The sequence below is a fragment of the Acinonyx jubatus genome, chromosome B3 (assembly GCF_027475565.1).
Source record: "Acinonyx jubatus isolate Ajub_Pintada_27869175 chromosome B3, VMU_Ajub_asm_v1.0, whole genome shotgun sequence".
NCBI lineage: Eukaryota > Metazoa > Chordata > Mammalia > Carnivora > Felidae > Acinonyx > Acinonyx jubatus.
In genome coordinates, this window is record NC_069386.1 from 51,900,083 (window position 1) to 51,927,857 (window position 27,775).

The 27,775-nt window shown below is 43.2% G+C and overlaps 1 protein-coding gene and 1 long non-coding RNA gene across 10 annotated transcripts in view; one reads left to right on the forward strand and one right to left on the reverse strand.

The window, feature by feature from the left end:
* The window catches only part of LOC106967273 (aromatase), a 132,946-nt gene that overhangs the window by 13,235 nt on the left and 91,936 nt on the right, over window positions 1–27,775 (forward strand). Inside the window, exon 1 of one of the 3 annotated variants that reach the window (XM_053224021.1) lies at window positions 4,295–7,405. The exons of the other annotated variants lie outside the window; for them this stretch is intronic. The gene's annotated coding sequence lies outside the window, so the exon portion shown is untranslated. Of the gene's footprint in view, window positions 1–4,294; window positions 7,406–27,775 lie in introns of those variants that run through there. 3 annotated transcript variants of the gene reach the window in all.
* Window positions 713–23,039, reverse strand: LOC106967238 (uncharacterized). 7 transcript variants are annotated; one of them, XR_008299177.1, is made up of 7 exons: window positions 22,965–23,039; window positions 19,809–21,043; window positions 19,351–19,484; window positions 16,761–16,862; window positions 16,615–16,653; window positions 9,342–9,757; window positions 714–6,864 (listed from the first exon to the last, which is right to left on the reverse strand). It is a non-coding gene; the product is annotated as an uncharacterized LOC106967238 (long non-coding RNA). The 7 variants fall into 7 exon arrangements; XR_003423083.2 differs by lacking the exon at window positions 22,965–23,039 and adding an exon at window positions 22,118–22,250; XR_008299180.1 differs by lacking the exon at window positions 19,809–21,043 and having other exon boundaries at window positions 713–6,864; window positions 22,965–23,010.

The window sequence follows — 27,775 nt, forward strand, 5'->3', positions numbered from 1 at the left end:
AGATTCTGTGTCTCCCTCTCTCTCTGCCCCTCCCACACTCATGCTCTGTCTCTGTCAAAAATAAACATTAAAAAATTTTTTTTAATGTTGAATGAACAAATAAATGAAGGATGAATGAATAAATGAATGCATAATTTGGGGGAGTATAAGAGATGGTGCTACCAATTTAATACCAATATCTTTGGAAACCAAATAGGGGGGACTATTTTGTGCTTTATACCCAGCCAGCTCACTAGCTGAACTCCTAGTGATGCCTTGGGCTTTAATCAGGAATTTAATTAGCCCTGGCACTTGATTCTGGAAGAAATGGAGAACAACAATGAGCACAAGTAGGAGAGAACTAGATTGTTACCAGCCTGACATATGGTGCCATGTATCATCCACTGGCTTTCATTTAGGTCTGGACTAAGTCCTAGGTAACTCTACTTCTAAATGTTAGAAGTGCTTATTTTCTTTCTAGATTCCAGATGATTAAGACCTTTTATTGGCTGTCTGAAACCAAAAGCATGAGGTCCTTTGAATGATTAGGGGTATATACAAAATAGTTGCCGATATAGCAGGTATAGGTAACACAGTTCAAAACACTGGGCTTGATTCCTGACATTTTCCACCAATTAGCTGTATGGCAATGCACAAGCCAGTTGATATTTCCAGGTAGAAAAGTCTCTGAATCAACACAATGCAGTAAACAACTATTTAAATGAATAACACTGTGATGTACCATGAAGCTAAAGAACCTCAAACTTTAAGGCCCTTTATTGCACTGGCCTCTTTCCAAGGCCCTGTGCCTCCTTTTATCAGATGGTATTATTACCCTAAACCTGGGTCTCCTGTTAAGGTTCCTTCCAGGTTCAAAATTCTGTTTCTGGTGAATGGCCTTGAAGAGGGGCATTTTCTACTATACAACTTACCCAGTTTTATAACTTGCTGTTTTTGAATTTTCAAGGCCAATGCTGTGTCTAGGTACATTGCTCCTAGATACTTAGTACAATTTTGGACCGTTCTGATAAAGAAAAAAAACTCTAAGTGAAAGTCTAGATCTGTGAGATTTACCAGTACAATGTTTGAACTTGAGCCACATTCTATGTTTTCTTGTAGCTGAGAATTCTACCAGAAAAATTCTTTTACTGTAAGGTCCATGTCATGTTCCAATTAGTTTTGCTCAGGTTCCATTTCTTGTTGTTCCAGAGTCCCAACATTTGACTTAAATATTGCAGAGGCACTTCCTTCATTTTCCTAGAGGAGTTTTGGCCTCTTGGAAGCCATGGCTGGGAGGTGCTGGGGAAACCATGAATTGAGCTGACAGTGTTCAGTAAAACAGGTCTTTACTGTGTAGCAACCTGATTTAGGCACCTACAGTAATCGAACTGGGAAATTTGGGGGGGTTCTTAGGAAGTCTCTTCATTATTTGCCAGGTAAGTATGAGGCACAAGCCCCAAGGTTTAGTGTCATACTGCTAGCCCAAGAGGATAGAACAGAGAAGGCTGATGGTGGAGGAGGTGAATATCTGCAGTCTGAAAGTCCTTACAATGAAACCTTTCTTCACAGTCTTCTGAGTCTTCACAACTTCTTGCCCTCCCTACAATAGGCACCACGAGGTACCTGTCCTCAACTGCTTTCCACAGCCACTATAAGGGCCTTGTCCTAGAACAACCTGGTTTGGGCATTCACCCCAATCAAACTGAGAGTTTATCTGGGCTCAGGAATTCTCTTAATAACTTCATTTTTCTTGTTACTGGCATTTTATTACTTTTTTTGTGGAAAGGGGATCAAGAACTCTTTTCTGTTTATTCTTCTTGATTTTCATAAAAAAATGGTTATAACTCCACTTCTGACTTCAATTTGTGTCAAACACAAGCTGCAGCATTCTGTTATTGTTTTGTCTCTAACCCTATTTTCCCAATATGTAATCACTTTCTCCTCAGAATTATGACCCACTAGGATCCCTACTGTTGACAGTAACAACTCCAGATCAGTGGACCACTTAAATGGATTTCCTGTTAACATTTACTCTGCATGTCTGAAATTTGCATTACTATTTATGCTTTTTTTCATTTAATTTACATCTATTTGTTAGTTGAATTTAGATTGGTGTTTGGTTTTGAACCAGCTTTGAATTTGTCTTTTTATTTTTATTTTTGGCTCATAATTATCTTTTAGTTTATATTATTTTCCTGTTTCTCAACCATCCATGAACTGGATTAGAACTGTGCTCTAGGGGTGCCTGAGTGGCTCAGTCTGCTGAGTGACCAACTCTTGATTTTGGCTTGGGTCATTATCTCATAATTGTGGGATCAAGCCCCACATCGGGCTCTGAGGTGAGTGTGGAGTCAGCTTGAGAGAGAGCGTGGGCTCTCTCTCTCTCAAATAAAAAACAAAAAGAACTGTGTTCTAACCCAGCTCTGATCAGTGTGTGACCTTGTCTTCCAGCATGCATTACTTGATTTGATCGTACTAGGTCTTAATAAACATGGTTTTTACTCACTTATTTCTATGTTAGCATTTTTGGACCAATTCCCAAACTTACTTGGGAATACTTTGTTATCATATGAGCCTAATGGTAATTAGGAATAGCCAGAATAATTCCCCAAAAGTTACGACTTTATAAATATTAATCTTTGGAAATGAGAAACGTCTACATTTAAATAAAGGAGAGTATCCACTCTGTTAGGGGCTGGTGGACTGTCCTCTGACTGAGAGGAGTATGTAAGGATAGCCCCATTCCATGTGCTGCCTGATTTTAAAATAGCACCAAGCCTATCATTGTGCTGCCCAGTCTTCAAGGGGTCTGAGAGATGCTGTGAATAGTGTCAGGAGGCACACGTTGTTGTGTAGGTTAAAAAAAAAAAAAAAGCACGGTCTTTAGGTCTCCTGATTTTGTCCACAACTTAGATCCTCCTCTTTCCCACCCTGCATGCCAGTCTTCTGTTGTCCTGTTGCAGAGCATGTCAAAAACCCTGCGGTTTCAGAGATTTGGAGTGTTTTCTTTTGGGGTGGGGGGAAATCCACACAGAAAAACATTTGAAATCCCTGCGATGATTAAGAGGTGGAGAGGAGATGCAGCATGGGGAAGGCTGGAAGGGAACATGCTAGCATCTTTCTCTCCTTCACTCTTCTCCCAGGGTTTCTGAGTAGTGGAACTAAGAAGGAGATGACTTAGAGGGGTGTTCCAGACACACCTGCGGGTGGTGGGTGGAGGCATGGGAGGGCTATGCTGTGCTGTACAGTTTGCAAGCACTTTAATGTTATTTCATGAGGATAGGTCAGTGGCTCCAGAGCCATTTTATAGTCATAGAAAATCAGATTTCAGGGTGGTTAAATAAATTTCCCAAGAGCACACATTTGTAAAAGAAAGGGTAGAGCCACACCAAAATCCAAAAATCTGGTGTTGGAAAGCTCCCATGCTACAAAATATCCTCTCTTGGTTCATCTTTGACACCTCAACTTCTACTTCTTTAGGAACTTGGATTTTTTTCTCCTATAGGACATCTGCATTTTAATTCCTTACGAAGCATTATGTCTCAGTGTGAATTAGCCAGTTGGCTCCTTCCCACCCAAAAGCAGCTTCCCAAAGAAGGACTTTTTTAGCAAGCAGGGAAGGAGAGGGCTGGAGAGGGCCAGGCATGGTGTGCACTTATAGGCCACCCAAGAGCCCAGACTCTTGTGGTGGTGATGGCACAGTGATAGGGGTGTGGAGAGAGCTCCAGAGAAGGTGGCCTAGGAGACCACTGGAAGAGAAAGCAGAAAAAGGGCAGAAGGTCAACTTCATTCTTTATACTGGGCCAGCTAAGGCCTGTCCAGAACCCTTGTGGTTCCAGCAGTCATTTGGTATAAAAGAAAATACTGAATTCCTTTGAGCCATTATTGAGGCTTGAAAGTTTGGAACCTCTGTGTTAGTAGCACTCTGGGAACAGTTCAGCCAGAAGTGGGATATGTTCCCTGCAGACCTATAATTCTAGGAACTGCATTGTTTCCTAATTGGATCACTAGTTCTGAACTCATGGTACTATAAAAGGGGCCCTTTTTAGCAGAAGAGAAACTCAGAGGTCCTACAATCAGCAACTGACACCCACAGGAGTAGGGACTTGCCCAAGGCCACACAGTACCTTCACTTCATCCAAAGTTGTTGCAATCAAGTGCACTTGAAAAACCCTAATGGGAGAGGTTGGGGAGGGAAGGTGGAAAACATTTTGTCAAGCATTAGATCATGACAAGTTCTTCTCAGAAGATTCTCTATACTTCCAGAAGTTTAAAAATGTGATGACTGAAGGGGGGGGGGCTAGTGTATATTTTTAAGCATTTTGGTAATATTACTGACATTTGAGGATTTCCACTTGGCTTTTACTGTTTGGATGGTTAACAGCAGCAGCAACAAACTCTTATACAAAACTTATTTCTAAATGCCAAAAGCAGTTTCTCTAAATACAGTATACAAAAAGAGAGAGGCATTTGCATGAAGTAGCTATTAATTTCCCTTTTTTGCTACCCGATCAGGTAAGGGCCACACAGTTAAGAGAAAGCCCCTGCTTGTTCCCTGCTCATTCAGCAGCAGATCAGGGAAGAGCACTGGGCTTGGCAATCAGGTCTCCTTCCTCTGAAGAGGTCAGAGCCCTCAAAACTCACTCATGAGTCCCCCACAGTAAGTCAGGAAGGTGCTCACAGGGCTCCACTCAGTCTACTTCACGTGCAGGAAGCAGACCCTTCACCTGCACATCCCAGCTCTGGCCTGTGGTGGCCAGAACAGAGCTACCTACTGGTCCACATTCCTGTCTCTCACACAAAAGGAGGAGTTTGCTCCCTGACAGTTGCTGCTCTCAGGAATTTTATTCATCAGGTTTTTTTTCTAAATAGCACTTCTCTCCATTTAGTTCATAGTGTATTGATGGGGTTCTCTCCCTTTGGCTCCTCCATGAGGGCCTAGGCCTCCCCCTTTCTAGGACAGAGTCCAGCCTGTCCGCATAATTCTTCATGGGCCTTGAGTCCCTGTTGTTGTCCATGTGCTCTGCCTACATCTGCTTAGTTCAGTAGACGTTCATTGAGGATTGACTCTGGAATGCGTCTGCAGCACATGGCAATGGAAACATCTGCTCTCTTGACATTGTGGAGCCTAGAGGCCAGGGAGGGAGACAGTTTTGGGGACAGGAAGGGATAGAGCTGAAAGAAACCTCAAGAGTGGGATTGAGGAAAGAGGGGAGATGATGTAGATTCCATGTTTCCCCAAACTGAGGTATTTTTAGGGTTTGTTGGGGCCACAGAGAGCTTCAAGAATTTCTAGTGTTCCCAAGTGGAGCATCTAGGAATCTCCCTCTTTCCTTATTACTCACCTGACACCTGAACACATACTGTTTTATGTTCAACTGTTGCTTACTGTGTCTCTGAGTTTCTGCCTTGGCCAGATGACACGCCTTCTCAAGACAGTGCCAGTTGAATCCCATATGCTTTCTCCGGGGCTGAGGTGGAAGCAGGTGCTCCACAGGTACTTGGCTAACACACTTGTGTTGGGGAAAGTCAAGCAGCTGGGGCTGGGAGTAGGGTTCATGGACAGTACAGGCCTCAGGGTCTTGGCTGCCTTCCCTTGGTCTTTCCCTTTTGTGTGGCTCTGGAGGACTAATTTGCTGCCATGCTTAAGGACAACACCTAAATGTGCTCTTTGTATGACATAGCCATGAGCAGGGATGGTGCCATGGAGTATGCCTTCTCCCAAAGAGGAAAGAGCATCAGACAGGGAGACCCAGGTGTGGACCTCAGGTCCACCATGCTTACTCACTTGACTCTCTACATCTGTAAAAGGGGAAAATGACATCTCCCAGTGTTGTGAAGATTAAAAGTCAATGTATGTGATAAAATGGCTAATGTATGAGTGTTGCTTCATGACCTGTAAGGGATTTCCCGTCCATGATCTCATTTGAACCTCATGGTAGAGAAAATATTGCTATCGTTTGTATTTTACAGATGAAAAGCCTGAGGTTCAGAGTGTGTAAATGACTTAGTAGAGATCACACAACTATTAAGAGGTAGAGCTGGGCCTGGAGCCCAGCTGGACTTTGGCCACCATCTGTTACTATGTTAAAGGACAGCTGGCATATGTACTATGTTATACAGGGTTTCAAGGTCCTTTCATGTCCACCAACTGCTTATGCTTCCTGGGGGGCCATATAATGTGTTGCCATATATGAAACATCTAGGGCATAATTTTAATGAGAATGTTGCAGTCAAGGAAGCAGTGAGCCTTTGGTAATCATGTGGATCCAACCACTTAACTGGCCATCACTTTTGGGTGACAATAACAGATCATAAGGATTGTATAAGAACCAATGATAAGAATGTCTACAAGGTGTAATGACAAGCTCTGGTGATAGTTTGCCCACACTACAATGCATGAGCATGTTTGTAAGAATTGTGCCACTGAATCTGACAAAATCTGCTTATATCTTCAGAAAACTTTGTTATGAACAAATTGAAATTACTCTTCCATATCTGATTTTAGATACGTTAAGTGGTGCATTTGAGAATAGGAACATTGATTATAGTATTTATAAGGAAATGGAAGAATGTTTTACTAATAACTATTAAAATCTGCTAGACTTAGGCTAAGCCTAATAAATCTAGTTAAAATAAGGGAAACACATTCTATCTTTGGCCTGATTAGGAAGAGGGTGTGGGGTGAGAGTCTTAGGCTGAGCTTGGCAAGGAAGAGTGTTTTGCCAACGGGAAGGGAGGTTATACAAGAATGGGGTGGACCGATGATGACCCAGGGCAAAACCTGGCAAAGTACTTGGCCTCCTGTAGTTGGGCAGAGAATACAGAGGGGACAAGGATCCATCTGTCGCCTTCAGCTCTGCAGGCCACATCTTAGGGTGTTTCCTGTGAAAGTTCCAGAAAAAAGCCAGTGTGGTCAGCTTAGGGGAATATGTGGTTTATGCTGGAACACTGGACATACCACATTACTGGAAAGATGCACACTGGATGACCGGCAAAATAAAACTCAACTTTCCAAATGTTGGCAATGATAGGAGATTCAGTTCTAATGACCAGTTGTCTATTGAATGGATGCCAGTACAAATCATAACAAATTCATTCTAACCATGACAGCCACAGGAAGGACACAAAGAATTCAGTGTCCCTTATTCCATGAAACAGCTCACTGGAATCTGTGAATTCTAGAACCCAGGATGGGAGGACTCTGGGATCCTTGTCACATGACCAACCAAGACAGAGAATCCTGGGAGGCCTGAGGCCACAAAGATCTTGGCATCTGTGGGTCCACCTCCCCAGGAAGTCCCTCACCCATGTGAGGGTCACATGTAGGGCATGGGTGATAAGATTCCTGGATAGGACATTGACTCCCGATTGTAGGTGGGATGTGCAGAGCTGGGATCTGGCCCTGGTCAACCTATCAAACTCGGTAAGTCCTTGCTGTTTTGAGTAATAATAGGAGACTGTTGCATGCTTTGGCAGGGATTGAGAAGAAATTAGAATGTGGGGCTAAGAACACAGTTTTGGAGTTGAACAAATGTGGCTTTGTACTTCAACAGTGCCATCAACTGAGTGACTCTGGGTAGTAGTTTCATTTCTTAGAGCTTCAGTTTCTTCATCTTTGTTGTAAAATAGGAGTGGTATTATAATTTTCTTGGTAGACTACTGAAGGCAGTAACTTAGATAAATATATATAGAATATCCAGCACTGTGCCTGACACATGGGTACTTACCACATAGCACAGCAGCACCCTGGCCACTGTAGCCTCCTCATGGGGTTGGCTAAGCAGGGATCCAAGGAAGAATCCTCTGATTTCAAGGTAGGTCTGGATCCTGGGGCACCTGTGTGGCTCAGTCGGTTAAGCATCCATCTCTTGACATGAACTCAGGTCATGATCTCATGGTTCGTGAGTTCAAGCCCCATACTGAGCTCTGCACTGACAGTGCGGAGCCTGCTTGGGATTCTCTATCTCTGCCTCTCTCTCTCTCAAAATAAATAAATAAACTTAAAAAAAAAAAGGTAGGTCTAGATCCTAAACCTCTAGCAACCCCTGAAGTTTCCTTCTAATGGTGTGGGGGTGTGAGAAGGGCAGTCTAGTTCCCTGGCTGTGTCAAAGTGTAAAACCTCCGTTCCTACCATTTTTGCCCTAGACTTGCTCAAAGACACACAGAACTATGGTATGGCACTAGGCCAAGTGTCAGTAGAATTGCGATAGGCTCTGTGGCTTACTGGCTGGGTGACCTTGAACAAGTCCTGTAATCTGCCAAGGCTTGGGTTTCTTCATCCACAAATGGAAACAAGCTTATCTGCTCTGTTTTCCCATCAGAGGGTCAAGTGCAATGTTGTCAGCCTGGCATTCAAGATCCTTCCATCATATTCTCTGGCCTCATCTCATATAAATCCTCTTCATGTTGACACAGCCCTGCCAAGTCAAACCTTTCTTAGGATCTCCTTCACACCAGAATGAGCCTTCCTGCCCAACTCTTTGTGTATCTAAATCCTATCTACCTCTACATCCCCTGCAACATCTAGCACAGGGTTTTGCATAAAATGGATGATTATTTTATCAGTTAGGGTTAGGTGACAGGTTAGGGTTACATGTGACAGGAAAACTAAAATGACAGTAGCTTAAAGAAGACAGAAATTATTTATCTCTTATGGCAAAGAGGTCCAGCAGAAAATACCGAGGGCTGGGATGGTGGTTCCAGGTGTCAGGGACCCAACTCTTTCTGTCTTGTTGTTCCACCATTCTTAGCATATCACCTCATGGTCCACTATGGCTGTCAAATTCCAGACATCTTATTCTCATTCAGCCAACAGAAAGGAGAGGAAAAAGGCAAAGTGCATATTGTCCCCCTTTGGAGAAGCTTTACATGCTACACATGACATTTCTGCTCATATCTTATCAGCTAGAACTTAGTCACATGATCATCTTAGCTGCAAGGGAAGCTGGGGAATATAGTTTTAAACTGGGCATATTGCCATGTCTGGTTTTTTTTTAGGTTTATTTATCTATTTTGAGAGAGAGTGCAAGCAGGGGAGGGGGCAGAGAGAGGGTGAGAGAATCCCAAGCAGGCTCCATGCCATCAGAGCAGAGTCCAAAGTGGGGCTCAAACCCACGAATCATGAGATCATGACTTGAGCCAAAATCAAGAGTCAGATGCTTAACAACTGAGCCACCCATGTGTCCCTGGGCATATTTCCATTTCTAATAAAATTGGTAGGGAAGTGGGGGGGGGGTGGATATTGATATACCCGTATTGTTGCCTCTGCCACAGTTATTAAAAAAATTAAAAATATGAAAACTCACTACCAAGTTTAAGCCCCTTATAACGTATAAGATTATGATCACAAAAACACTTACCTCATTTGTAATGATATGGGTATCCTGATATTTAGATTGGAAACAGCCAAATTCTTCTTCACCTCTGGTGCGAATGTGGTGACATGTTTATTAATAGAAGGATAACTCAGAGCTGTGAATGAAGATAAATTATGAGCCCTTCTCTTTACTGCATTTTACCAATGAGGAAACCGAACTCCAGAGGCTAAGTGATTTGCCTATGGGCATGGAGTTGATGAAGGAGCCAGGACGAGAATTTGAGTTTCTAGATTCCATCAAGGCTTTTCACAGCTCCTCCCTGATGAGTGGCCCATTCAACTTCTGAAGGGCCTTGAATTCTGTGGATCTCCCTGCTCATCCAGAACCCCTGGGAGCAGATCTCGGTCACTATGTTGTCAGCTGCATTCCTGCTAGCATGCAGTTCAAAAACCTTCAGTCTGGAAAAAGGGAAATACCAAGAAATAGAACATTCTATTTAAACAATGAGGGCTTTTTTTCTAAAAGCAAATGATTACCTCCTTCTCTTTGCACCTAGAATACACAGGGCCCTGAATCAGGCACTGAAGGGAGATATAAAAAAGCATATAAAATGGTTATTGCCCTTGGTGTATAGATTCATTCTCCTTTCCATTCATTTATTAAAAAATGATTTGAGCATCTAGGAGAGGTACACACTGGGCCCCACACTGGGTATGCCAAAATAAACTGCAGATACAGTTTTTGTTCTGAAATTGCTTATAGCCTACTGGGAGACAGAGATCAGTAAACAGGCAACTATAAAATAGAATTAAAAATAAGAATGGGCAGAGGGTTGGCTCAGTCAGTGGAACGTACCACTTGATGTTGGGGTTGTAAGTTTGAGCCCCACATTGGGTGTAAAGATTACTTAATAAAATCTTTAAAATAAAAAGTATGGTGATGGGGAGGAGACAAGGTACTCTGAGTAGGTCACCTAGACTTGAGTGTGTGTTTGAGGGCTCAGGGGTCAAGGCTTACTGGATGAGATAATACTGACTGGAGACTTGAAGACTGAATATGTGTAGGCAAAGCAAATGCTGTGTGAGAAGCATGATAGGTGGGCAGGAAGAGGATTCCAGATAGAATGTCCAGGAGAGTGGGTGTGTCCAGGACTGTGAGGTGCTGAGAAGGATTTATCATGACCAGAACATGGCAGGCCTCAGTGATAATGGTGGAAGGCATTGGTAGGGAGAGCAGAATAAGAAATGTGACTGAAAAGGTGAGCAGGGACCAGTCAATGAAGGCCTTTGAAAGGTCTGTTGGAAAGTTCATATTTTATTTTGAGGCCAGAGGGATAAAGGGTTTGAGGCAGGTTTGTATTTTTTTGTATTTGCAACAGTCCTCTGGCCTCAGGGTAGAGAATGAATTGGAAGGGTTGGTCCAGATGCAGGAGACTTAGGAGGCTGTTGCAAGTAATGGTGGCCTGAACCAGAGAATGACCTTGAAGGGTGAAGAGAAGTTGATGGATTTAAGATAGTTTTGAGAGGTACAACCAACAGGTTTTGGTGACTAGCTGGAAGAAAGAAATGAGAAAGATGGGGGAAACAAACATTCATGAAGGAAAAATTAAAGTAACAGATGCTAACAAAGCCAAGAATAAGAGCTATCCAAAAGGAAAATGGGGATATGACTGTGTGTTTTGAGGAAGGGATAATTGTTGTGGGCTAGAAAGATTTTGGAGGGCTTTCTGGAAGAGTTGAGATTGGCATTGGGCCTTGTATATGGGTAGGATTTTGGTGAGTGGAGAGGACATTCCAGGCTGAACTATGATGTAAGATTATTGAGACAGAACAGTGTGTGATTTTTAGCAGATGGTTTGGTCATGGTTGTTTTTTTGTTGTTGTTTTTTGTTTGTTTGTTTGTTTGGTTAGGGGGAGAGATACAGAGACCTGGTTCTCTAGGGGGATGCAACTAAAACTTGAAGGGAAGGACTGAAGAGATGAATCCCATTACTCTCCCAGAGTGGTTTAGAGCTCTTTGTGTATCCCCAAAGCCATTTGTGTTGGAACCTCAAGAGGTCTGTGGACCACTAGATAGTCCATCATGACCAAACCCCCACAGATCCCAGTTTCCACCATAAGAAAAAAAAGTCTTCCTTCCCCAAAAGGATTACTGTTATGTTTGTGAGTCTTCTGCAGTGACCTAGGTCCTCATGTTGAGAGCTACCATGCTAGGGTATTGTTTTCCTATCTCTAGGCCTCTCCAGAGCCCAGCCTGGCAGCTTGCATTGTAAGGCCTGTGAAACCACCAGGGAGACTGCTTTAACCCAAGGCTGTGGAAAATACAGCTGTGTAACTGGGTGTGTGGAGTAGCCCCTCTGGTCCTGGGGTGTGAACTCTTGCCAGGCACCATGCCCTGCCTGAGCACCCTGCACCACACCTCTGGTTACTGACCCTAGCCTACATGCTAATGGCATCTTGGTCCCACCTTCTCTGGCCCAAAACCCACTGGTGTCTTCTGCTTTGGCCCAGCCTCCAGGCTCTGACATTGGCTCTGGTCTAAGGACTGCTACAAATATTCCCAGGGAACCCTTTCTAGGGGCACTGGCCCTAGGTAAGGTGAATACTGATAACTTCTAATTGGCCAGTACTACCACTTAAGGACCCACAGTGTCCTAGTGCTGCACTGGCCTCTAGTACATCATTTCTCACAGTCACAACCCTCTTACAAAGCACATAGTATCCCAATTTTACCAAGAAAGAAATTGAAGGATATTAAGACTGTCCAAGCCCACCCAGTCTACCTGTCCTCTGTCCTAAATATCCTGTAGGTGAGTTGGGGAACTCCAGGAGATAACTGTGGCAGACATTACATGTTATCCTCACAAGGACCTTATCAAGAGAAGTACTATTCCCCTTTTATAAATGAGATGCAGAGAGGTTAAGTACTTATCCCAGGGTCACATAGCTAGGAATTGGTAGAAGCAGGATCCAAGCCTAAGTCTGCCACCAAACCCTCCTCTCTCTACCTCTCCAGGTACCTAAAACAGGTGAGGGTTCAACCTCTTTTCCTGAATCAAGGTTCCAATGTCCACATAGGAAAGCACAGTGATTCAGAAAAGTAATTTCAGTAAGGTCATGTACCTTAGTCCCAACACACTCTTCTGTGATCTTTTTATAGATGGGAAAACAGAAGCCCAGAGATGTGCAAGGGCTTCACACCATGCTATCACTGTATTTTCTCAGTCCCTTCTGCCCATTCCATGGAACATTGACACAGCTCCTGCGGATTTGAGCCCATTGCCCCAGCTTGGGTGGTACCTACCCCCCACCTCATCCTCCCCACCACCCAGTCTCCTGTTCAAAGGCCCAGACGACTCAGCTTTGATTCATTAAGGGTAAAACAAAGAAAAGAATGCCTATTTCCTTGCTAGATGAAATAAACCCACCCACCTTTTGACATCTTTTTGTTCTGAAATGATGATGGTATGCAATGACTCAGAATTAGCATACTCAAAGAGACTTTTCTTGAAAATGAAGGGACAATGTGTGAATAAATGAGCTGAAATTGGCTCATGAAGGGAGGAAGGATGACCTCCGGCACATCAATGCAGAGTGGAGGCTGAATGAATGTGCAATAATGGGAAGGAATGTGCAATTCTTCAGGAGGTAGGAGAGCAGAGGGGAAGCCCATGTGAGGGTCAAGCAGCAAGCCCTTCAAGTCCCCTTAATGGTAAAATCTGAAGAAGCAACCACCAATTCCCAAGCCTACTTGACTCAACGCCAAGCACATTCACAAGCATCTAGAAGAAGGGGAAGAAAGACATTTTCAAAAGAGCTGGTGTCTAATACCAGAGAGCCTTTCCATGCCAAGCAGCCTGGCTAGTGGCAATGAGGGACTGGGAGAGGGACAATGTGTATTGAAGCCAACTCTTAACACCGTGTTCCTCTCCAGAGGAATGAACTGAGAGGATCTAATGTACTACAGCCTGCCCTTAAAATGTGGACTAACTGGCCTCTTGCCCAGTAGTTGCAGGTCATAGCTTGGCAATGCCCAGATCCTCTGGTTCTTGGTGGTGGGAAAAGAGGACAGAATTGGAAGCCAGAAGAGTTGGCACTTTCTCAAGCTTAGTACTAGATGGACTGGGGTAAAACTCTCAACCTCTCTCAGACTGTTTCCTCTGAGGAAACAGGAGATGACTGCTACAACCTGCATCAGGAGTTGGTGGTTGGGAGGAGGAAATGTGATAATGCAGGAAAGAGAACTGCTCTGTCAACTGTAAGATGCTATTCAAGTGGTTGTTATTATTGTGTTTACAGACATAGATTTAACATATTCTGACAGACCTCACATCAAACTAGGAATCTGAGGCCATGGGTGCATTCCATTCCATTCCTTAGCCTCTGAAAAAACATGAGATTAGAAATGCATTTATTGGCAGTGAAAGTTTTCAGCAGAGCTTCCTTTCCTTTGCAATGAATTCCAGGCCTCCCATGATGCTCAAAGAACTCTGCAGGAAGCTGCTGGGGAAGGCTAAACTCCATTCTGGTTGCTATAAAACTTCATTTTGGGTTCTGTTCTGGGAGCTTCTCCATTTCAGTTACCTGCACCATTACAAAGGGTGGAAAGACTCTTGACAGGAAAGTGGTTTCTTGTTTCATAGCATTAGCTTTTCATAAATAATGTTATCAGTTTGAACAGAAAAAGGCCACAGAAGAGCTGATTATGGGGTAATTATTTTAGAACAGGAAGGAAATTAGAAACTCGTAGTAAAACCCTGAGATTTTCTAGATGAGGAACTGCAGCCCATGTAGGGTAATTGGTTTTCCCTGGGTCTCACACTTGAATCAGTGAGCTGGGATTAATCCCTAGGAGTCCAGCTCCTATTCATGTGACCCTTCCCTGACACCAAGGTGGAAAATTCAGATGTCTTCAGGGTCTAAGAAGGAGGGTATTGGTGGGTAAGGCCATAGGGAATGGTGGATGTTCAGTTCAGTTTTCTTTCAGTTTACCCTGTTTGGGGTTTGCTGAGCTGTTTGAATCTGTAAACATATCTTTCACCAAATTTGGGAAATCTTTAGCCATTATTTTTTTCAACTATTTTCTTCTATATCAATCTTTCTCTGTTCCCTTAAGAACTACAATGACATGAATGTTAGACTGATATTCCACAGATCCCACAGGCTCTATTCACTATTTTTCAAACATTTTTCTCTGTGTTCTTCAGATTAGATAACTCCTATGGATCTCTCTTTCAGTCTACTGGCTCTTCCCTCTGTCATTTGCATCCTGCTATTGAGCCCATCCAGGGAATTTTTTAATTTCAGATATTGTATATCTCAGTTATAAAATTTCCATTTCAAAAAAGTTTCTATTTCTCTACTGATAACTAATTTTTATTCATTTCAAGAGTTAAGGTAAACACCTTAACATCATAAAGAATGATTGTAACAAATTGCTTCAAAATCTTTTTTTTCTTGTAATTTCAACATTGTCTTTCATGTTTTCCCTTGAGAATTGCTCACCTTTTCCTAGTTCTTATCACATTGAGTAATTTTGGATTGTATCTTAAGATATTTTATATGGGATGTTATATAACTCTGGGTCCCGTTAAAATCAGAGCAAGTTGATTTTTTGTTTTGGTTCATCATTCAAGCAAACCAGTTAAGTGAAGACTGCAAGTTCTGTCTCACCTTCTGTATGCAGAGGTTCTGCTGTCACCTCAGGTTCCAAAGCCTCTGCTGTGTGTCTGGGTATGTTCCACACATGTGTGGCTCAGAGGGAAAGTCCAGGACTTACGTCGGTTCATACATGGAATCCCTTCCTTCCTCTCTTTCCTCTTCCGGATTTCCCTCACATCCATCAGCTTAACAGGGTCACCTATCATCTTTCTGGCTAGAAAGATAGAGCTCTTTCTCAGAGTTATAGCCACTAATGACATCACAAAGTTTTATTCTACTAGGCCTTTCCTCTGGATAAAGTGGCAAGAGAAAAGAGAAAAAAAACAAGGACTGCTCTCATACTCTTCATATAACAGAGGCCCTCTTCTACATTCTTCTGTCCTGAGATAACAAGATTTTCCTCTTGGGGATTTTAGGTGCCCAAGCTGCTGCCATGGTGATGACAGTGTGGTTTGGAAGCTGCATCTGGCCTTGAGACTGAACTGAGAGAGAAAATATATGAGGACAAGAACAAGAAGAATCTTTCCCACACACTCTGGCTTGCAAGGGCCCCTTTTCCAGGTCATTAGTCCAGAAAGATTGGCTGTTTCATATAGTTGTTGTGGTCTATGACCACTGTGCAGTTTCATGAGTCACCTCACCCTCAGATCAAAGCCAGGAGAAAAATTCTACGAAACTCACTGTCACCATATTGGTCATGTAATGAGTTATTTCTTTCACCAATCCACCTACTTTTACTTATTTTTCAGAGTCCTCAATTAATTGCTGTGTGTGTGTGTGTGTGGGTGTGTGTGCGTATTTTGTTCACAGTGTTTAGTTGTAATCAGTTTTCCTCCTCCATTTGGTCAGACCTGAAAGTCTAGCAACACACCTGGAATCCATCTCTTTTGGTTGGTACTCCCCCCCACCCCCACCCCAGGGCTTACTGGCAGAGGGCCACTGATGGAAACTGTTATATTTAAGAATCTTCTATTCCCTGGTCTGAAGGTGTCAGGTCCCAGGAGTCAATGGCTCCAAGTTTTCCACCTTGTTTGGGTTGATACTTGATATTGATGTTCACTCAACAAAGGTGTATGGAATGTCCCTATGTGCTATCTTTTGGGGCTACAAAAATGGTCCTCAACCTTAATGAGCTTGCAATTCAGTGAAATAATAGGAATTTGGATTAGAAATTTAGGATCCAAGCTCAAAATCTTTCTCAAGGTCTTTTGTATGCCCTCAGAACCACAACACATCATTAGAGAGCATTTTACAGCCTGATTCTGGGGCTTTCCCTTTCTAGAAGACATCTTTGATAGTCTTTTTCTTTTGAGGGGAAACGGCAAACCACTTTTATAGAACAGTATATAAAGTGCTATTTTAGTTTTGTGAACTCTACAAAAATGGCAAGATGACTCTGTATTATGGTCTTCTTGTCTACTAAACATAGTCTTAAGAGAATATAGTCTGGTTTGGGGCTCCAGAACTCAAAAGGGAAATGAAGACATTGGAGAGTATCCAGAGTAGCACTTGAAGTAGAAAAAGGATGAAATCTGATATTAAAAAAAAGAAAAGAGTGGGAGAAGCTGAGGCAATTTGCCAAGGAGTTAATTCTTCATAAGGAAGATTACTTCCCCAGCCCATCTCTACTGTCTCTTCTCTTTGAAAGCACTTACCTTCTCTTTCTACATCAAAGTAATGCCAGTGGGTTGAATCTGCGAAGGGAGATAAATATCAGGAGAAAGAATAGGGGTCAGCCATTTAGCTAGCATAAGTAGATGTTATGCATCAGCAAGAGTGTTCTGTGCATCAGTTATCTCACCATCCTCATGACAGTCCGGCAAGCCTTTGTGATTAGTTTTGTGATTCCTATATGGCAGACAGGGAGACAGACTCAAAGGGTGATGTGATTTTTCTCAGGGTCCTAAAAAGGGAAACATAGACTAGAACCTAGGTATCTTGAGTTCAGGTTCTGTTTTCTTCACTCCATCAGCCTCTAAGACGTTGGAGTTTGAATGGTTTCCCTTCTCACACTACTAGAGCCACAGTGGTTTTCTATGTAACATGTGGGTCATTCTGAGGAGTTTGGGGAAGAGATACTACTACCAGTGGTGGGATCTGGAGACTCCCAAGAGAGAAAGAAGTTCACTGGGAAGCCAGGCCCCAGGTCCTCCAGACCTGTATGTCCTTGGAGCATAATTCAAGCAAGTGCTTATCGTCCTCTCTCAAAAATAAAAAATTCAGAAACTCACCATGAGACAAAGGAAAGAAAGGTGAAGTAAGAGTGAGATCATTTTCCACGACCTCTTCTGACCAGGAAGGTGACTTGGGGATGGAGGAGGGAATGCTTTGTGGGGATTAGTAGCAGCAGAGTGGTGGAGTCATCCCTAATTCCCACTGGGCCTCAGTGCTGGCCTTGGCTGAGGAGAGCTGAGAGTGTTGAGCTGGTAGGGCTCTCTCCTTCCTAAGGGGTCAGTGAAGAGCAGCTTCTCTTCAATTTCTGGTAAGGTTGGTGGAACCTGCTTGTTGCATTCCAGAACACACAGGGCTTCTCCTTGTCAGTCTCCTTATGGCTCCTGTCTATCACCATCTCATCCCCTCTTTCTAATTTAATAGCAAGGAGAAAGGAAATGAACATTGATAGAGCCCTAAGTGTTCAGCATCATGCTAAACTTTACATTCATTAGTTTCTATCAGAGGATTTGGTACACTGTAGGTGCTTAATAGATGTTGGTGCCCCCATCTCTTCCATCTCACTAGTCTCCAAATATGAGGCAGTGAGTGCCTGCTCAGTTTTATGACGGTTGAAGAATGGAGGCAAAAACAATGTCAAAATGGCAAGGGTGAAAATGAGACTAGCATTTGGGCTAATCACGCTGGCTTCTCGGGGTTCTCCTCTTTTAAGGATAACTGTTTCTGTGAGGAAAGTGAGGTGATCCAGAAACTGGCAGCCTAGCAGAGGACTGAACAAAAAGATATGTAGAAGCCTAGGAAACTTAGGGCTTGAGCAGCGCCCCTTGGCACCTGAAGAGCATCTTTAAAAGTTGGCTCCCACTTGTCCCAAAGCAAGCAGACTTTTACACCATTATAATACTCTGTTCCAGGTGTGACCCATTTTTAATCTCTGAAGTTCTCAATCAGTCATGAGCTAATTCTCTAAAAATGTCACTGTAAGTCCACATACAATTATATTTCTCTGCAAAGAGAAAGGAAGGTTGCCTGAGACCACTGGTCCCCACTAAACAAGCAGGGTCTTGGCCAAAATCTTTGAAAGTTTGTGACATCAATAAATTCCTTATTAAAGGATAATTCACATCCTTTAGATTTTTCTGTATATTATATTCTGAATGCCATCTTCTCCTCTCCTTTCCCCCTGCCCTGGCTGGGTCCTTATCACTTTTGCCATAAACTCCCAATGGGCTCCCTGCCTCCAATCCAAACACAACTGACCATGGATCTTCATGAAACATTTGCTTTTGTTGGATCCAAAAAGACTTCAGTGGCTTTCGATTGCATATAGGAAAAGCCTAGATTCAGTAATATTTTCCAAACATCTCCCCTACTTCCTCTGACATGAATCCTACCTTCAGCCCAACTGAATTACTTATTGCTACACAAATATGCCTAGACTCTTCCAACTTTCCCAACTTTTTCCTGCCCTATGCCAGCACATTCCTCCACCCTCCCACCCCCGCTTCTCAGTCCTCACCACCAATGGGAGATCACTCCTCCTTTAAAGATGGGCTGGTCACCTGAACACAAGACAGCTCCTCTGCAATTATACCTTTGATTATCTGGACTCCTTGTGCCACATATAATCATCCTGTATTGTTAATTGCCTTTATATGTCTATAATTTGCTTCCACCTGTGGATATGACAGCACTGTGCCATATTCTTCTCACAGAAGAGGCATTTGATATTCTATTACACACTTTACAAGAGCTATAAAGATGATTTTGTCATTAAAATGTTTTATTATTTTCAGTGAACATCTGGGGCATTGAGATGGTAGAAGAAAAGGAGATGGAAGGATTTCTTTTCTAAAGCTATTTGTCCTTCCTATGTACATTATATAACCTCTGATTGTTTCCAGTGTTAAAGAAATAGTCCCTCTGGACCTTTTATAATGATTCAAACACTGAAATGATTCACCAATTCACAAGGAACTGGTGTGACCCATTTTTTTAAAAAAGAATAAAACGAGAGAAAAACCAAATATTGGCTCATTTGAGGGGAAAAATAAACTGGCTGCCCTTCTATTTTTTAAATATTTTTAAAGAACTGAAAATGCACCACAAAATGCAAGAGTTTGCTTTTGTACTTTTGGAATCAAGTAGCGACATGAAAGTAAACAACTAAATTTCAGGGAAGAAACTTGCCAAGTCTCATGGGACAAAAATTAAGTATTTACCTTTGAATGAAACACATTTTTGATGTCTCATCGGGGTATAAACATCATCTCTGGATTCTCTACTTTCCACCCGTCTCTTGTCGGGCAGGGGAAGTCACAGAGCTGCAGCTGACATCACTCACCTGGGCATTCCTCTTGAGAAGGAAAGACTCAGGAGTTTAGTTTCTACCACGGGGACCCTTAGGAAGCAGGTAGGGCTTTTTTTTTTTTGCCTGACTTTATACTTTAGCATCTCTCACTGACTGATGACCTGACCAGAATGTTTGCTCCCCAGATTCTCATAGGACTCTAGAGCTTACCTCCTCCTCTGTCTTCAACATTTACTCCCTCTTTACCCACTGAATGAGTTTTCTCTTGCTACATAACAAATTACCACAAACGTGGTGGCTTAAAACAACATAAATTTATTATCCCATGTAGGTCTGGCATAGGTATGGGATAGCTGCTCAAAGTCTCACCAGGATGGAATCAAGGTGTTGGCCAGGGCTGGAATGTTACTTGAGGCTTAGAGTCCTCTTCCAAGCTCACTGCTTGTTTAATTCACTTGCAGCTCCTAGAGGCCACATGTTGTTCCCTGCCATGTGGTTCTCTCTACAGCATGGCAGATTGCTTCTTCAAGGCCAATAGGAAAGCCTCTCTTCTGCTTGGAATCACTCTGACTTCTGGGAAGGCCTGCACCCTTTTAAAGACTTCACCTGCTTATTTCAGGCCCAGGATAATCTCCCTTTTTAATTAACTCAAAGTCAACTGATTAGGGACCTTGATTATACCTACAAAACCCCTTTTACTATATAAAGTAACATAGTCACAGGTGTGAAACTAGATCTTCACAAATCCTTTTCACTCTCAGGGGGAGAGAATTCTGCAGGGGGTGGAGATTATCTTAGAATTCCACCCATTACATCTACCCCCTCAGGTTCTTGGTCCATTGGGTTCAGTCTTCCACTTAACAGTTTGCCAGAATAAGTCCCAGATAAATCACTTTGTCATTCCTGAGCCCTTCTCTTGATGTGGACTCCTGGCTCTCCTCTCTGGGTCTCTATCCCCAGATCCTCTGTCATTGCCCCCTCCCCAGTGTACCTGATGAATTAGTGCAAGTGTCTCCTCCTTTGTAACTACCCCCCCCCCCCCCGCCTTATTTATTCTCTGCCCTCCTGTGTCAAGCAAAATTAGCTCTCTGGGCTCCCTAACACCCTGTATGAGCCTTTGTGTCAGCAGTCATCTGTTTTACTATCACCTTAGCACAGCTGCCTCTCCTCTAGGCTCATGTCTCTTTAGGGAAAGGATCTGTCATGTCCATTTCTGTCATCTCAGAGCAAAGATGCAGTAAAAGGCACATGCTAGGGGTTCAATAAAAGTTGGATGAATGAATGGAAAGCCCAACAGCAGTCCAGCAGAAAGTATGTGGGGACAAAGGTAATGTTGTCAACTGGCTCAGAGCATGGAGGTGTGAAGAGAGCAGTGGAGGGCAGTGAGTAATACCTGGTGCTTTATGCGTGAAGCTCATAGATAGTGTCCAGCTTTGGTTTTGAGACATCTTAACCATATGACTATGTTCTCCATTTATCCCTGCTAGCTAAGTTTTTCTTAGACATATGACATAGGACATGCCCTTATAGTTCTTTTCTCAGGAATTTTCCAAAACCACATTTTCCTGTAATGCACTGAAGAGTTGATACTCATGAGTGATGTCCTACATTGAAAGGAAGAGAAGCAGTCACTTGGGAGTAGTAAACTGTTTTCAATAACAATCCTAAAGCTCACCTTACAGAGTTTATACTCATGTATCTTTTTAAAAAATAAATTTTAAAAACCTGAATATTATGCTGAGAATCTTCTCCTAAAAGAGACTCAGAGGCATTGCCATGTCACTGAGAATGCCATGGCTTATGAGGATTCTCTTACAAGACTTTCTATGAGTGAGAATTCCAATCACCTTCAATGTACTTTTCTTTGTTCAAAAAAGACAAATTTAACTATGGAAGTAGTACTTGGAAAATGTAAATAAAATAAGGATTCCCCATAAACTCACCACCCCCTGAAAGCCACGAAAGCCACTGTTAACATGATTTAGTTTGGAAAAATGTAGGGAGAGAGTTTTACTCCTGGAAAGGACTACTGTCTCTCTTCTACACTTCGCTGCAAACATCAGCCTAAGAGATGCTGGGTGGAGAAGAAGTACAAGTCATGTAAAGGTGACTTTATTTGGCAAAATTTATTTCCTGGCTAGCACCTAAAGGGAGATGAACAGAGAGAAAGGGATGGTTTCCACAACACCCCCAAGACAAGGAATGCACTATGCAAATCCAGCACCAGGGAGAGCGCCAAATGGGCGCTTCAACTCAACATTTATAGAGCCATCAATGTCTCCCAACCCAGAAAAACAGCAAAAATGTTAATTTTTTTAAATCACTAAGTAAATACAATGTCAATACTTAACTTAAACAAAGCTGCCCTTATAGCACACTTAAGGTTTCTAATGACTTCTTCCTCCCCTATCTTATATTTTTTCTCCCTGGCCTTATATTTCTGGACTTTTCTGCTGCAATTGATGAGCTCAGAAGCACCAAAAACACTACCACCACTATCATCATCTCCTCTCTCACCCCATCTTTTTCATTTGAATACCCTCTGCATCCTGCACTCTGCCCTTTCATTTGCACTTGCTGCTTTGCAGGATCCATGCACTCCCTGTGACCCTCGGCCCTATGTATTCACAGCCTGGGATCTTCAGGCTCCTAAGGGACATTTCTCGTTATTGACTTACCAACAAGTCGAAGTTGAATTCATCATCATGTCTCTCTTCAAATTGGCCTCTCTCTCCCCCTCTCACTGCTTCCTGACATCTAACCAAATTCACTAGTTGGTTTCTTTTTAAAAATTTTTTAATGTTTATTTTCGAGAAAGAGAGAGGAGGAGCAGGAGGAGAGAGAGAGACAGAGAGAGGGCACCAACATAAGCGGGGAAGGGGCAGAGAGGGGGGAGGACAGAGGATCTAAAGTGGGCTCTGTGCTGACAGCAACAAGCCCGATGTGGGGCTTGAACCTACAAACTGTGAGGTCATGACCTGAGCAGAAGTCAGAGGCTTAACCACCTGAGCCACCCAGGTGCCCCCACTTCTCAGTCTTTTAGGGAGGGCCCTCTCTTCAGTCATTGCCCATTCCCTATGCACTCAAGACCGCTGGTTTTCACCTCCTTATCTTTGCTCAGACTGTTTCCATCACCAAGAGGCAGAGGTTTCAAAATCTGCATTGACACTTCAGAAACTCTACCAAAATCCAACTACACTTGGTACCTCCAAGCACTCCATGTGTTTAGGGTCGGCTATGTGTCTACGCCATTTATGTTCTTATTAGTAATGACATTAATGATTACTACTTATGTAAGGGCTATTCTATGCCAGGACACACATCTTTTTTTAAAAAAGGCATAGGTAGAAAGAGAACAAAAGTAGCTCAGAATACTAAGGGGCTATGATTGGAGGGGTGTCAAGAAATAGCCCCCCCCCAACCCCCCAAATTCCTTCCTTGCCCAGTCTGTCATGCCTAAATCCTCTAATAGGAGTACAATAATAGGAGTACATGTCATTGAGGAGTTAAAATCTTCACCCTTACCTCCTTCAGCACTCTCCCAACCCCTTCCCATCCCACCCCTCTGTTCAGTGCAAAGACTTATGGGAGCAGCAACATTCTAAGCTGTTAACAGCTAAAGCCTTCATAGAGGATTCTGTCCCACAGTGACAGCTGGCTGAAGACAGTGAAAGAGAGAGGTCCTTCAGGAATGGGTTGGGAGTGAGAATGGAAGGGGAAAGGAAAGAATCAGCTTTATAAGAGGTATATCCCAGATTTAGGCTCTACCCAGCCTACTGACAGAGTGTGTTTTACTGTGTTTAGAGCCTTGCCCTTCCTGAGCCATTCCTGCATGCCTTCAGGAGAGCCCACTGACTCAGCCCTGCAGAGGACCCAGAGATGAATCAGACATGGATCCTGCACTCGAGGAGCTTACTGTCTAGTGGTAGAAAGTGAAAAGTACCATAGCAAAGACAATTCAAGGGGGCATGGGGCTTCAAAAGAGAGAAAGATACAGCCTGTACATCAAGGAAGGCCTGCCAAGGGAGGTCACATTTGAGCTGGACTTAGGAAGGCGATGGGGAATTTTCCATAGGCAGAGATTGGAGGTGGTGCTAGTTATGGTGATGGACACCTTCAGTCCAACACTGTGATCTGCAGGGGCAGGGGTAGCTGGAGAAAGGTGAGAAAAAGCCAAAGGATACTCTAGGTGTGTTTTCTAGTAAGAGGACACCAAGGATGACACTTTGCCTGCTTTAACATTTTGCCCAATGTTGCCCAGATGAAAGCAGGTCATAATTTATAAGGCATGATGGCTAAAAGTTGAGAATTTAAGGCTGGAATGACAAGTGCTCTCTGAGGGTGGTGGTGAGGTGGACCCTCAACCCCATTATTCTATGAGTCTGTGTTTGGAGGGGGAGCAAATGATACACCTCTGGGCCTAGGTAAGTTCTCTCCATGAATGCCCTCAGGTGAGCAGTGAGGCTTCACAGTAGAATGGGAGATGGGACACCAAAGAGTGAATATGCTGAGGCCTGTTCACTTGAGTTTGCAAGAGTATCAGGTTGGTATTTAGTTCACGTCTGCCAGCACAAACAGTATAGGCACATGTTTTGAAGACTCTGTACACAGAAATCAAAGAAGAGGACTGCAGCTGACATGGGTGGGGAGAAGTTGGTAATAAACTGCTTGATGAGAACAACAACAGAATGGCCAAGAAGGGGCAACTGAATGATAATTTAAAGACAAAAGGGGAAACTTATTTAAGAAGTCCACACTTTACGTACTTAATCCAGTTCTTTTTCCCTTTGTTGCCATTTTAGAATTGTAGCCCTACCATTTTGTAGAGGTTACAGAGGGAATCTTGTGAAAGCGTTTCCTTGGCAGAGAAACCATTACCCAAATATTACACCTTTAAAAATGTTTGTACAACTTCCAAGAACAATTTTTAATCTTTGGTGGCATCACACCCTTGGGACTTTTGTTTTTAAGCCCAAACATAGCTAGTACTTAACCAGGATTCTATTCATTCCCAGTGAGCTGAATTTAGTCAGCAGTAACCCCAGCCCTGGAGAGACAAAGCAACCCAGTAATACTGTATGGATGAAAAGCTGGCAGATAAATCAGGTCTAGTCAATCAAAGGATGAAGAACACAAGACTCAGGCCTGAGAGTGTAGTAGCTTGCCTTGGATGGCAGCATTAAAAAAAAAAAAAAAAAAAAAGGGAAGGTAGGCATGGTGGGTTAGCCAGAGTAGGGTCAGCATGCAGACCTGTGGTCCCTGATTCTAAGAATCTTCTGGAGGAAGGAGGGGACATTCATTCTCTGCTTGACTTTTTATACACCTAGCTGGGCAGGGGAGCCTTGGCCTTGGAGGTATAGCCCCTGCATCCAGAATGAGGTGAATTCTGCCTCTGGTCAACCAGGATTTTTATAAAGCCTAAATTGACCTAATTTGGAAAGCAAGCTTTGTGCCCTTTAAGTTTTATGCTCAGTGTCTGCTATTGTTGGGCAAGAACTTCCATAAAATAGTGCAAATCATCTCAGTATCATCAGAGAGGGGGAGGCAAATAACAAGGGGCAACATGGACAAGTCAATAACTTGGGCTCAGGACTGGCAATATGGCCAGTGTGATAACTTGTGTTTGGGGATTTTCCCACATCATTTCTTTCAGCCTCCAAACTCTTTCTAACCTCTGCCTCCTATGAGTTGCCTTAAAAGTCTAGCTTTTCTATGCCTGTTCCCAGCTCAAGCAAAATGCCCCTGTAACCCTTACTCTGGTAGGTCCCTTGAGATCTGATTTCTCTCTAAGAGCTTCTCCACTCCCTGGTTTGATTGCATTATCTCACCTGGGAAGGTAGTTTCCTTTTTTAGCTTTCTGTTCATTTCTCTTCGCCTCTTTCTCCTTCCTGCTGTTTCTCTGATCGCACTTTGCTGGCCTTCTATCATATTGGTGTCAATTTGTCACCTACTATTGTTTTCTGTTTTTGGGGGTGATGATTTTCTTAAGGGTAATGTTCTTGTTGTTACACTTTTAAACAAAAAACAATAGTTTCATCAAAAGGGATCCTCAATCATTTGATACAGTAAAAAGGCACCAAAGATGGATGCAATTTGGGGAAAATGTTCTTCCTTGTAGGAGGGAAAAGCAGTAGGAGCTGGTTCCCAGTGTAGGGATAGACAAGGAGCTGATGGTGGTACTGCTTAGACTCTGCAGGAGGCACAGGAGGTCTAGAGCTCCAAAACATGGCAGCTATGGTGGAGCAGGTACTTTAGGGTTTTATTTTTAAAAGTCTCTGCCCTATTGGCAGAGTGAAACTAACCCCTTAATTGTTGTCACACGTGAATCAAACCTCTTTCTAGTGCACTTGATCATTTTCTCCAGAGATGATTTCCTATGAAAAGAGCTGAAAAGTGCCTAAGTGATTTCTAGCTCTCAAAGAAATCTAAGTGATTTCTTAGCTCTCAAAGACAAGCTAATAGACTGTAGACTTTCTTGTTAGTTGTGGTTTGGTGTACAAGCATAGAACACTCAGTAACTTATGTAGAAAAATGTTGGAAGACTCCAAAGAAGCCTAGACAAAGAGGGAATCAGGTGAATCGAGATCATGGAGTTGCTTTTTAAGGACTCTTTAGGGGTTACTTTCCTCTCAAAATGCTCTATGAATTTCTATGAAGAAATGGGTACGAAGAGTTTTACTCAAACTGGGCTCAAGACTCCTGGTGGCTCAGGATTCTCAGGCTGACAAACTGGAAGAGTGTCTGCGGTGACATGGTCTGTCTTGCATCATTGGAAACTCTTCCACCCTCCCTGCTGCTCAGTTTGGCTCTGCATTCTACTGCCTTCACACAGAAGCAGCTGCATAAATGAAGGCCCTCCCATCTCCATTTCTGTCCAGTGAAATTCTACCTCTCCTTTGGCCCAGCTTAAATGTCACCTCCTCTGTAGAACCTTCCATGAGTGTCCTGTTGGAAGTCAACATTTCCTTCTCTGGGCTCAACAACCATTTGGTTGGGCACTCCCCTAGACTCTTAAAACCTGGACAGCATATTAGTGGAGGTCTTTTCTTCCCTCACTAGGCCGTAAACTACAAATGAAGATATTGAGCCCCAATGTGATGCTAAGGCCAGAAAGGTGGCTTTATTTTTTCAGCCATTATATTCCTAAAAAGGGACTTCTCATTGCTCTCTCTCTGTGGAAAAGTGCCTAAAAGGGCTCCTCATGGCCTTGTCTTTGCAAGGGCACAGTCAAGTCTACAGAAGTATTTGAGCAGCTGTGGCAAGGCAATCCTGACCACATGGCCCATCTTTTTCATTCTCCAGCTGATTTGATCAAAGGCCACTTTGGGAACAGCTCTGTCCTAAGAGCCACTAAGAGCTGTGGGGGCAGGAGTAGGGAGGAAAGACAAATGTCAGAATTCTTGATGATCCTTTGTAGCAACTGGCCAACTGGGGGATGAGAATGGGTGACAGAGCCTTTCACCTTTAGGGTCAACAGCATGCCAGGCTACAGGGCCAGGAGGCCAGAACATCTGTCAGCTGGGCAGCAGCTCCTATGAATGAATTGCCTTTGTCTTGTTGGGGGCAGGGATGAATGTTGTTTATTTGCTCAACAGAAAGCCATGTAAACCAGGGATCAAAAGGAAGCCCTGGTGATGGTAAGCCCAGTTACCACCAGACAGAAAATGCCACCAGCAATAGAAAGGAGTACTTGGGGGGCTCAGGAGGAAGAGTCCTCTGTTTTGGCAGAAGTCCCCTTGCCTCTTTATGAAGCGTCCAGAGGCAGAGGATTGAAGGAGTCAGAAAGTACCCTTGCTGGCTCCAAGAAATCTACACAGATGGAGCTGGCCAGTGGGGGCCTGGCCCAGCCACCTTCTTTCCCAGCTTCCCACAAGCCATGCAGCAAGTTTACATTTGCAGTCAGCTCAGGACTTGTTTTCTAATTTGAAGAAAAATAGTAATCCATTATCCTAGGGGTGATTCTTTGCCCCCAACCCAGTTCCTTTTTCTCACTTTACCTAGTCCTGTTGGCTCTTCCTCAGCAACAACTAAAGTGGGACAATGATCATTAGCATTTGAGCAATTTTTTAGACAACAAACTAGCAATGCTAAGAGTTTCTGAGAAAGCAAGGGTTCAGGGTTTCAGAAGCAAAGGATGCACAATATAGGCATGGAAGGAAATGTTCTGGACCACTGTTTAATAAAAGAATCCCTTAAATTCCATCATAATAAAGCCAAATCTGGAAGAGTCCTTAGAAGCCATCTATTCCATTTTTCGCCCCTCCCTATGCAACTGTTTTCTTTCTATGGTAATAAAGTAAAGTGAACAGTAGTTAAGGATGAGATACTTAGTGCCA